This window comes from Micropterus dolomieu, linkage group LG17 (assembly GCF_021292245.1).
Source record: "Micropterus dolomieu isolate WLL.071019.BEF.003 ecotype Adirondacks linkage group LG17, ASM2129224v1, whole genome shotgun sequence".
Classification (NCBI taxonomy): domain Eukaryota; kingdom Metazoa; phylum Chordata; class Actinopteri; order Centrarchiformes; family Centrarchidae; genus Micropterus; species Micropterus dolomieu.
Genome location: NC_060166.1, coordinates 14234609 through 14244718, shown reverse-complemented (window position 1 = coordinate 14244718; position 10110 = coordinate 14234609).

Genomic DNA, 10110 nt, shown 5'->3' with positions numbered 1-10110 from the left:
GCTCAGGGAAGAGGTCCTGAGGTTTCGAGTAGGGGGGCCCACCACCACCACCCCCCCGAGAGAGACTGACCGAGGTCCCCATCCCTCGTGGCGGCTCAGGCAACAGGCTTTCCCGCCGTCTTGGTGCTCGGGACATGCTAGCCGCCAGCGAGCTCTCACCAGTCTGCCTGCCTCGAGGGGTTGCAGCTGGAAAACGATCAGGCTCGTCGCTGAACAATTATTTCAACAGACGCCTCACTCACGGGACGGGGCGCGGTCATGGACGGCCGCTTTGCCAGAGGCTCCTGGGAGGAGCATAATTTCTCCTGGCACATAAATTGCCTGGAAATGTTGGCAGTATTCAGAGCTCTGAGGAGTTTTCTGCCCGCCAGGGCTGGATTCCATGGTGCAGACGTGGCCGAGGCTGCGTCTGTATGGGTTTCCCCCAGTCGCTCTGCTCCCGTGGGTTCTGGAGCGGGTCCGTCTGGACGGCGTCAGTCTACTACTAGTAGCCCCATTTTGGCCAGCACGAGTGTGGTTCTCGGATTTAATATCGCTCCTCGAGGGCCCGCCCTGGCAGGTCCCTCTGAGGAGAGACCTGCTGTCCCAGGCGGAGGGCCAGATCTTTCACCCGCACCCCGCCCTGTGGCAGCTACGAGTCAGGCCCCTGAGGGGGCGCAGTTCCTAGAGGCGGGCCTGACGACAGGAGCAGTCGAGACGCTGCTCAGCTCCAGAGCCCCGTCCAAGAGAAGGATATACGGCCTGAAGCGGAATGTGTTTGCCACCTGGTGCAGAGAGCGGGCGGTGGACCCAGTTACCTGCTCGGTAATTACTGGAGTTCCTCCAGCACCGTTTCTCCGCGGGCCTCTCCCCGTCCACGCTCAAAGTGTATGTGGCTGCCATTGCAGCATTCCACACCATTCTGAGTGATGGGCCCTTGGGGAGGCTTCCACTGGTCGTGCGCTTCCTCCGTGGAGCCCGGAGGATGAGACCCATGACTCGTTCCAGGGTTCCAACCTGGGACCTGGCGGTGGTTCTCGAAGCGCTGGCTGAGGCCCCCTTCGAACCCCTGGAGTCAGCTGAGGCCAAGCACCTGACCCTTAAGATGACCTTTCTCCTCACTATCACCTCTCTGAGGAGGGTGGGGGATCTCCAGGCACTTTCGATTTCTCCCCGATGCCTGGAGTTTGCCCCTCCCCGGGGCAAACTCTACTCGAGGCATGGCGGCTTCTAGGGCCCTCCTCGCAGGGGCGTCACTCCAGGATTTGTGTGTCACACTTTCATCCGGGACCATTACCCATGGTCGCGGGAACGTCACCTTCTACCTGGGAAGTCTTAAACTAAATTGGGACTTGTAGAGAGGGTGCAAAAGCATATCAAAAGGCGTAGTTATTTAACAAAAGTGCAAATGACTGTCTGTTCTTCAGTAACTCGCCATTATCTACTACATTTTTCTCAATTATTCAGGAACTACTTATTAACGATTCATTAATTCTCAGTTTGTTCCTGATTCATTAGGCACTTTTTCCTTAGTAACTACTCATAATGTTGTGTACCATATTGTAAAGCGCTACCTATGCATTTTATGATAAACTTGAGGTTTTGATCTTAAAAAAACAGAAAAGGATCCTTGTAATTTATTTGTTTATTTGAGATTTGTTATGAAATATATATAGTAGTCTCTGTAGCAACCCTTGGATATCTTAAAACATAAATTTTTTTGGCTATCTATTCTGATACCTCTAGTGAAATTGCTTCGTTTAGCATTGACAGTATGCGGTTTGCATGCCCTTGGCCTCTGCTTAAAGATTTTTATGGAACTAAAAGCAGTACATTTGAAAAACCAAACAAGCAAAGAGGTCTGCAGATCCCTTTAAACACAACCTTGTACACCTCTTTGTAAATAGAGAGGGAATTTCTGCATCAGTTAAAGCTATTTTGAAATATGCTTAGAAACTCATATGAGTATTGATTTCATTTTTCCCCCTTTCTCTCTCTGCAGCCAATTACAGAGCACAATCCTGTAGGTTGAAAGGCAGAGTGCATCTATTTTGGATATACTTTAATGTTCGGTACCACTGAAGTACCTATTCATTATAGTGTGTGCTTCTTTGGAAGCTATTAACGTAAAGACACATGAGGGGTTGGTGCCATCATGAGGGGAGCAAGAAACAAGCTGGCAGAGTCAGAGATGGCATGAATCATGATTAAGATGTGATTGCTGCTGGACAGTTTTTCCTCTTCAACTTTATTTTAGTCCAGTGAATAATATATTTAGTATGTACTATACAAGAGAAATAGATACAAAGAGTGAGTGCAGGTGGGATACAACACATTTACACTCTGTTTTAGATTACTCTGTTTTTCTCTGTTGCTCTTCACTACCAGGCAGTATGCTCCATCTGTGGGTGTCTCTCAAACCTGAATAGACCAGACACTCTCCCACTTCAATAGCTGGGTGTTCAGGAGCTGAAAACTAGCATATCAGCATTACATACCAAATTCCTTTTCAAAAGACATACAAAATAAGAGGCAAGTAAAAATAAGAATGTAGTGCTGTCAGAAAGTATTAGGACGGTGACATGTTTCTATTGTTTTGGCTCTGTACTTCAGAAAACAGGATTTGAAATGGAACAATGACTATGGGGTTAAAGTGTGACTCTCAGCAAGGGTGTTTGATATACTGGGTTTCATATTGGGTAAACAGTGTAGGACTCAATGCTTCTTGTAGGTACATAGTCCCTCAATTGTAGCAGGAAAAACATGCAGACGGAGTTCTTAACCAGCTAAATCAGTCACCCAAACTCAAACCAACTGAACATGTATTTCCTGTGCTGGAAACCAGAATAATGGCACAACACAGCAGAAATAAGCAAGAAGTGAAGATGGCTGTAGTGAAGCCTGGCAGAGCGTTACCAGTGAAGACACAGAGTGTCTGCTGGTGTCTGGGGGTCTCGTCCATTTACATCCTGTCCCCTAATAAACCTGTCTCCTAAATATTATGTTTATTAATTTGCAACCACAAATAGGTTTTGAGGGAAATTTTTTATCAACACAGGTAGAAAATGTTTCTCAATGAACATATCTGCCAAATCATATAATGTTTATCCAGAACGCATCAGAATTTTTGGCATAGTTCATTGGATTTCTTGACAATATCCATTTTTGTTTGTATCAAATAAAGCATGATATACATTTCTTTTGGTTATGTTTAAAGGCTCGAAGCAAACAAAAAAATAAAGTTGAGAACGTAAACAGTGATTTGAAGCACAAGATAGCACATGTTTACTTTATTAAGATTTAACCTTAGCACGGTCTTGTCCAGTCATACATTTAAGAAACAAAAAAAATGCTTTTCCTTCCTAAATCTAATCAGACATGGGGTTTAGGATACGAAACCTGGTCCCAAAGTCATGCACAAACACATTTACACTGACAGTGGAAGCCGAGATATTTGGGCTGTTCATCGTCTGCAGTCCCTGCCTCTGACATATGAAGGTAGTCTGTGTGAATGTACTAAACTATGAAAATAATAAACTATACTGTGATACACAGGCTTTGGGAAAAAATAACATTAACATAATGCTTCGGTCAGGCTAATGTAGACATGAAAGTGCATTGCGTGGTAATTACTTGCTAGCTTATGATTTAAATAAGCAAAATGCTTGCTTTGTAATTATTATTATTATTATTATTTATTAAAAATAGCACATAAAATGTCTAAATCTTTGCATACATTACATTGTTGTACAAGGGTTTGTAAGTCTGGTTTCACCTGGATTTGTCTATATCTTGTTCCAGATTTTGGTCACTGAGTCTTGGAGACACCAAGGCCAAACTTCCTCTAATCCAGTTAACTCTGCCTTGTTGGGAGAGCTATAAAATAAATAAATAGACTAAATAATAATAAAAAGACAGAAACATGGTTGTGGCAATATTGATCGACGGTGTTAAAATGCTTTTACTATTCATTTAATATGGATGTAAACACCTTTGAACTAAAGCAAACACGACAAAAAAACCTTTTTTAGGATATTTTCAAACTTATAACACTTATATTTCCCTCTGAAGCAAACCCAACACATCTGTTACTAAAACAAACCTGAAATTTATTTGCAGATTTTATTTACCCCCTCTGTTTTACCTAATATGCATATTTATATCTTCTTTCAAACCTGTGCTTGTTCTCTTTTGACTACTTTCATAAAAGTGCCATTCATCAAGCCTCAATGGCATCGGTGCTAGCTGCAGATGACAACGGCTGTCAGGATCTGACACTGCCGTCGCAGCAAGTGGGCCAAGTGGGAGCGGCTTTAGATAACATAAAGCGGGGTTGTTTGACGTGAGGAGAGCGACCGGTAGTTAGACACTCAATCAGGAGGGGACAGAAGGGCTTGCCAATCTCTAAGGGTCACAAAGCAGCCTCCATCTGTCACTCTGAAGCTCCAAGCTCTCCAGTGCTCTTCCACATGCAGACAGAGAGACACTGGAAACGACTAAAGGGAGAGGTACAGCACAGAGCCAACATAGCAGGAGGAGAGCGACTGCTAATGAGGAGAATTAAGCTCTTTACAGGCTAGGCACAGTCAATGAGAGACCTTAAAAGACAGTCAAGAAGCCAAAAGGGGACGAGAAAAGCCAACATTATCGTTTTGATGTCAAGCCAAAGAAGAAAAAGGCTTCTTTAACTAACTCAGTATCATGCAAATCAAAGCCAGAAACACTCAAATCAACAACCTAAAAGAGGGAGTTGCGCTGGTGTAGATAATATGAGCAAATAAAGCTAAGGTCTGCATTTATGGTGTTTTTATCCACATACAGAACTAAGGACAGAACAGAACCTCACTTAGAGTACATCCACAGATTTACACTCACCAGTATCTCAGGCAGCTAAACTGAGCCCCCCTTCATGCTTTGAGTCTCTTCTGGGGTTTGATACATTTCTCAGCATATGGTAAATAGACATTACCCTCACCCAGGCAGCTTATACACTAACATAGAGGGAAAGGCCTGTCTTCCCCAAGAAAGCATAGTGTACATAATTTACAGTGCTCAACTCAGCAAACTTATGAAATAATGATGTGGCGTCTGTTTACGCAAAGGGTCCCTTTTATTATTCTGGCACAAATAAGAGAGAAGAAAGCAATCAGCTCATGTAAGTGGTACATTTAAACAATTTTGTTTGCTTGTGTGCTGTCGTTCAAATGGGGCTATTTAAGATAAAGGGGCTTTCAGAAAATTCCCTTGAGCTGAAGCTGCTGAACATGAGGACGTGAAGTAGAAGCCCCAGACTGCACTGTTTACACAGAACACACAGACAATTTGGATGTGTTTAGAAGTTACTTGATATATATAAATATTGGAAATCTGACATTTGCAGACAACAATATTTTCTGTTTATTCAAACACATCTGCAATTTGTAATGCTAAATTTGAATTGTGTGTCTATACCTGCATTGTTTTTCTCTCCCTTTTTTTTTTTTTTTGTGGTTTCTTTAATTATCGGCTTAGCTAAATCAGCCTTTAAATACAAATCAGTGGAGTGTCACTGTATCTGTTGCCACAGCTTTAATTATGAATATCTCAATGTAGCATATCCCAGACATGCTCATGACAGAATACAACAGACAGCACAAAGGGCCAAAGAATGACAGGCGGTGTGGCTGGCAGTGCAGCCACAATGACAAGTGGGGCGCAATCTTGTTGTGAAAACGCTGATATGCCTTGAGACACCACATTAGGAGGCCATCCTCGCTTGTCATCAGAGCTTTAATTGCCACGACCAGGTGCAAACAGCATGTAATCTTGTTTGTCAGCCGCACAGTTTTATTTTCTAATTTCGTCCTTTTGACAAGCAATTTGGGAATAGAGAGGGATTTGGGAGAGCAGGCGGCCGTGAGCTAGTGGGGTGGAGTCGGATTTGGCGAAGCTGTGAGAGGAGAAAATAAGGGTTTCAAATGTGTACATGTGAGTGTGTGTGTGTGTGTGTGTGTGGCTTGGTGGTTGTGTAAGTGGGCGCGCACAGTCCGATCATCACTCCTGTTCAACCTTGTAATCTATGTGTCTCCCCAGTCCCTTTGTCCTGAGGAATGCCTGGCTCAGTGAGTGCAGAAAATTACCATCCTGCTCTATTCCACAGCCTCATGAATATCACACATGCGCGCACACACACACACTCACATACACACAAACTCAGTACCCTAAGCTCATCTAGTTAAAATTCTAAGGGATGTAAAATGGGATCATCCGTTTCCAGTTTTTTCACGGCCACCCGCTCTATGCTTTGTCCCTAAACCCAGCGATAACAATACACAGGGTGTTAAGACATAAACTAACCAATTGCATCAGGAGCATTGGCAATACACTACCTCTTCTTTTCAGAAATGACTGGGCCTATCGCGTGCCTTACACTGCTGTCTCAAGTACTGCTGTAATAGACCCCAGGGGCAAGCGTGTAGATGTAGAAAACTGTCCTTTCCTCAAGTTCATTGTTTACTTGTATGTTTTTTTCTGAGTGTGAAACCTGTATGTGTTTGCTTGTTTGCATTTATGCCAGAGCAGCTGTGACTAACAAGGCCGAATGTGTATGTGAGTCATTATGTGTGTATCTATTTTTCTTTTTTTTTTTACAGGCGGAGAGTTTGTTTGCTCAGCCTTTCAGGTACATGTCCCTCTAGAGCTGCTTCATATTGTGTGCTATGGGAGCTCTCTGACCCACCAGCAATCTCTATTCATGTCTTTGTCAAATTTTTAAGCACAGGCAAGAGCCCTTTTGTGAGGCTGAGGACCCTGGGATGAATTTTGCTATGACAGGGTACACTAAGTGAGGAGGGACGTTTTTGTGCATGGAATGCTTTGGGCATTGTGCTGCCTCTGTCTTGATATTTAAATGCAGGGCACAGCCTTGGACCGAGCATGTCAGGTAGGTAGAGGTCAGGTGCAATAAAAGGCTTCTTTCAGAGACTGTGCTGATGCAGTGTTACTCCATAAAAGATGAGGACTGGGTCTGTGCAAGTGTGGGTGAGGGCATGTGAAAGGGTAGAGAAGAAAAGAGCAGCGCGACACCTGCCACCGAGGTGTTCATCTCCCGCTTGTCCTCACTGACAAGACTGAGCAGGTTTCTCTTGTGGATCCCCATCTGCACCAGAGGAGAACGGAAATTAATTTCTCAATTTTTCAGTTTGAAAAAAAAAGAAAAAAGAAAGTGAATGAGACTGAAATAATGAGCTGGGATTTAAATATATAATTCTGACAATGAATGCAAAAGTTCCCAGACACCCACTCTGGATCCACAGAGGTGGCACATGAATGCCTGCTGAAAGAAAGTGTGTGTGTCATGTTTTTATATCCCAGTGGGGACATTAACCTTAATGCACACAAACCGATGGGAACTCGTCACCGTGGGGACAAAAATGGTTGTCTGCAAGGTTTGAGACTGCTTTTTGAGGGTTAAGACTTGGTTTTAGGGTTCAGGTTACAGTTGGGTTAAGGTCAGGCATGTAGTTATGATGGTTAATGTTAGGGTTAAGGGGCTAAGGAATGCATTATGTCAATGAGATGTGCCCGTCGGAATAGAGGAACAAGCATATGCGTGTGGGTGTGTGTGTGTCACGGTGTGTGTACGAATGAGAGGAGGAAAGAAAAGAAAAGAGAGAGAGAAGGGAACATTGTGCCACATTCATTTGAAAACTCTGAAATTCTGAAAATGGAAGTATAATGAGTTTTTTAATTAAGTCCCCAACTTAATCGTGTTTTACATAGGACAAGCCACCATTAATACCCTGGTAATTAATTGTTTTGGAAACTTTTCACAGTGTCTGGTGATAAAGTTTTAATCAGGCAACGTGGTGTTCTTGCCAAGCCATGTCACCCAGATATTTAATCATTTAGAGTTTGGTACTGGTTAATGCATTTTGGCAATCAAGTAGCTGTGACAGAAGAGTTGACTGTTGTAGTACTTGTAGCAGCCAACACAGACATCATGCGTCATGTGAGGCGGGAGAATGCTGAGATGTCTCACCTAAGGGTAACATGCTACTTCCGCCTGACTGAATACATGCCGAGACCCGCAATGAAGAGGGAGAGCAGAAGAGTATTCAGCCAACAGTAGATGATGAGAGATGCAAGCCGTGTTGTTGAGGGCAAAACATGTTTTCCATGTCAGAACAAGAAGAAAATGCATTTCTCGTTCTTGACAAAAGCTCAGGTGCATTTCACTGTGAAGAGCTAAATTCAAAGTCAGTTTATATTAAAGGTAAGGTTCAACATTCAGACCTGTCACTCGGTCTTTGCTGAGGTTTGGGTTACTTCACTGTGTATTCTGAATGAAAAAGGTCTGGATATTTTCTTTCTACAGCTAGATAAAGCAAATGATTGAAGTTCATTAGAATTGCTTTGAGAGAGAGGATTGCTTCCCCCCTAAACTTATGCACTGATAATTACATAGCTGGCACTTCAGCAGTCTACCTACAGTAATTCTTTGTGTGTGCAAAACTATGCTATGATTATTCCACTGCCAGTTTTGCTGCTCCGTTCCTGCTGATCCTTTGGCTCACTTGCTGTCTCTGGTGACAGTTTTGTTTTCTCCTGTTTACTTAGACTGGAACGTCATGGATGTCTTTTTTATGTCTTTGCATGCAGTTTGACAGGGGTAAGATTCGCTTTATATTGCTTTCTTATTGGATGTCAAGTATTATCTCCACTCATGTGGTAGGGAGACATTTTAATTCTTGTATAGGTTGCTACATCTAAAATAACTCTAAATTAAATAATAAAGATATGTGTAATCATCTCTCCTAAATTATGTTAATATACAACTAGGGATGGATGGGGTTTCAAAGCAGTTTAGCAAAATCTAATTTGAGTTACAACTTTGCTTATCGAATCCACATCCTTCTGAAACCCTTATCCAGGCTTTTGTGGAAGCTAAAAACCACACAGTGGAAATACTATCACCTCTACTTCATCATTCCACAAGTAGTAGTATTATGAACGGCAGATACATATTTAAGTAAGGGACCCCCTCCCCTTGTCATGAGTTCCCTGCCACAAATATTGCATTTTGCTGTAGTTTTGTTGGCTTTTCTGAAGTGTCTGCACACTTTTCCAACTGCCAACAGAGAATGTTCAGATATGTTCACATCTGCAAAACATTCATTGTCAAAATATTTTATAAATTTTATCTGCTCCTGATTAACATTTATATAGTTAGGTTTAGGCAACAGTAAGCACTTGATTAAAGTTGGTCTAATTATTCAAAATGTTAATGCTGAGACGAAGCATGAGACAACAGAACTTAATGAATTCCTTAATATTTAACAAAAAAAGTACAACCTTTCCCTACCCTTGACCAAGATACTGTCTTCCCAAGAAAAATAACAGCATCAGCAATTTAATCAAATGCCCAATAACCATATTATGTTTATGTTCAAGTGACAAAGACCTCTAGTGGTTACAGGAATTATAAACTTTTTACACTTTTACATAATTATAAACAAACACCCCTTCCGACCTTCTCTTTATGACATCTATACAGCACAAGGATGTCACCCTTCCAGGGCTGGAAATTACTTTGCCAGTGAACAATTCAGCCAGAACAATTACATTTCCTTCAAAGTATATTTGGGAAAACTAATTAGTTCTGCGCGAATATGATCTGTAGGAGACAGAATACAAATGTGTTTACATCACATTAATACTTACTTCTACCCTCTTTTAAAATCCCTAAAAAAATCTTTATAATTTTTGTTTAGGCCTACCTGCTACCCCACCATTTTGAGCCAATATCTGCCTTCAGGGATTCAATGTAAGTTTTTTCACTGAAGTTAACTTTTGCTGCCTTGGGTTTCTATTGATGTTTATTGCTCCTGGCAAAGTTCACATGCATATGCAATGTTTGCTTGCTTAAATTATTGTATTTCAATACTTTTAAACTACTTGGATAGGTTCAGGAAAACAACACACTTTGCGTTGAAATAAGTGCCTTAGTTATGTACTTAAAATAATTAAGGTATGTAAATTAAAGTACATTACATACATAGCTTAAATAGAAGCCCGTTTTGACTATAGGTTTATTACGGGAAATGAACAAAGGGCACCACGGTGATCCAAGCATCCCATCCTCCTCCCTAC